Source organism: Gopherus evgoodei, chromosome 1, assembly GCF_007399415.2.
Source record: "Gopherus evgoodei ecotype Sinaloan lineage chromosome 1, rGopEvg1_v1.p, whole genome shotgun sequence".
NCBI classification, from domain to species: Eukaryota; Metazoa; Chordata; order Testudines; family Testudinidae; genus Gopherus; species Gopherus evgoodei.
Window position 1 is genome coordinate 55601672 of NC_044322.1, and position 2570 is coordinate 55604241.

A 2570-nucleotide genomic window follows, 5' to 3' on the forward strand; every position below is an offset into this window, starting at 1 on the left:
CCGCAGGCATGCCTGCGGAGGGTCCGTTGGTCCATGGCTCTGGTGGAGCTGCTGCAGGCATGCCTGCAGGAGGTCCACCGGAGCCGCGGGAGCAGCCGACCGTCTGCAGGCATGACTGCGGCAGCTCCACTGGAGCCGTGGACCAATGGACCCTCCGCAGGAATGCCTGCGGCAGGTCAATCGAAGCAGCCTGCCGCCCCCCCCCAGGCAAAATGCCGCCCCCCCCAAATAATCCTGGTTCCCTAGGCGATTGCCTAGGCTGCCTAAACGGTAGCGCCGGCCCTGAGGATATGGCCTGTGATACCACATGGAATTTTGGGGAATGGGGAAGCAGTGTAGGGAGCTAGTAGCACGGAGTTCTCCAAGAACTGCAAAAGGTGGTGAATCTGGGATTTCTGGATAGAAAAGTCAACCGAGGCCTGTGACATTTAGGTTTGTTGCCTGAGAAGACCCATTACGTCCTGGTGCATCTCCTTCTTGTTTTCCTGCTGGGATTCCTGGACCTTTCTCCTGCTCACCTTTTTCTTCTCTATGCTATCTGCCATATTGGCCCTCCAGGTCCTTTATTCACAGTCTGATGCAGCATTGGCTTACATGATCTCAGTGAACATGTTCTCTATAGTTCTCTTCTTTCATATGCCAGCAATGCCCCTCTGCTATGTACATCGGCCAAACTGGACAGTCTCTACGGAAAAGGATAAATGGACACAAATCAGACATTAGGAATGGCAATATACAAAAACCTGTAGGAGAGCACTTCAACCTCCCTGGCCACACTATAGCAGACCTTAAGGTGGCCATCCTGCAGCAAAAAAACTTCAGGACCAGACTTCAAAGAGAAACTGCTGAGCTTCAGTTCATCTGCAAATTTGACACCATCAGCTCAGGATTGAACAAAGACTGTGAATGGCTTGCCAATTACAGAACCAGTTTCTCCTCTCTTGGTTTTCACACCTCAACTGCTAGAACAGGGCCTCATCCCCCCTGATTGAACTGACCTCGTTATCTCTAGCTTGCTTGCTAGCACACATATATATACCTGCCCCTGGATATTTCCATTACATGCATCTGAGGAAGTGGGTATTCACCCACGAAAGCTCATGCTCCAAAACGTCTGTTAGTCTATAAGGTGCCACAGGATTCTTTGCTGCTTTTACAGATCCAGACTAACACGGCTACCCTCTGATACTTGACAGTTCATGAGGTTTATACTCATTCTGCAGCGACCTCAATAGATTGACCATGGTTCTATGCTGTCCAAGGAGATTTTTTTACTGCACTGCCATAGCGGGGCGCTTACACAGCTAAAGACAAATTTGGACATAGACACTTGCACACCCAGGTTGATGCAAGGCAGCTTCCATCACCCTAACTCTGTGGCGTAGCCCAGGCCTGGCACAAGTCTTCATGGGCCAGCTGAGCCATGTTCTCAGGCTTTTCTGTACGACTGCCAGGGTTAGAAAGGCACTTTTTGAAAAGATGGAAGCGGAGCATCTCCTCAGCAGACCCCAGGCGCTGGGTCCTGCAAATCCAGCGGCTGGCACGAAGCCAACAGCAGGCATCTGCAATCATTTTTATCTCTCCAGTCGCTGGGTGAAAGCAGCAAAGCCCAGGGGAGCAGCCCTACAAGCAGGGCCGGCTTCAGGCCAATTCGCCCGATTCCCGGGAATCGGGCCCCGCACCTTAGGTGCCTTTTTAACTTTTTTTACTTACCCCGGCTGCGGTCTACTCTGGGGTCTTCCGTGGGCCCGCTCCCCTGACCAAAGCGCTGGCGGGAGCGCAGCTGCCCCACAGCCCCGCTCTCCCAGCTGCAGCTCCGGCCAGAGCACGGCAAGCCCCACGGCACCACTGTCCCGGCCCAAACCCCTTGCCCTGCCTGCAGCCAGACCCTACCTCCAGTCAGCCCCTGCCCTGCCACCAACCAGCCCCATGTCCACTGTAACCCTGCACACCTGCTTCCATGAGGGGGCAGGGAGCAGCTGGGACGCACACATGTGCACACCCCCAAGGAGTGGCAGGGACCCACATGTGAACCGGCAGTCATTAATAAGCAATCAACAGCATACATGATGCACTGTATATAATACATAATTTTATTATTTATATAGTTAAGGAAAGTAAATAATACATGGAAAAAATGAAAGGCCTTTTTCACACTTTTTTTTTAAGTCATCCCTGCCAGGCCCCCCCTGAAAATGTTCACATTGCCCCCCCCCCTTCCTAAAGCCGCCCCTGTCCCCAAGCCAAGGGGCCGTGGCCCTGCTCGTCAGCCAGCCCTGCCACCTCCCCTCACACTGGGCAGCTCAACGCTTCTTCCCGCCTGCTCTGCCGTCTCCCGCCCCCATCCCCGCTGTCTCGCGCTCCTGTCAGGCGGCCCCAGCGCCCTCACCCCAAGGCTGGGAGCCGGGAGGGGAGCGAGGGGCCCGGACAGCGGGGACACCGCGAAGCCCCGGGGCAGGCGCTGCAGTTCAGACCTCCGCCGCCAGGCGGCGCTGTCGCTCGCCTCTGCAGTTCGGCGCGGGGCCTGCTGCTGTCTCGCTGCTGCTGGCCGGGGCGGGTGGCTGCTCGGG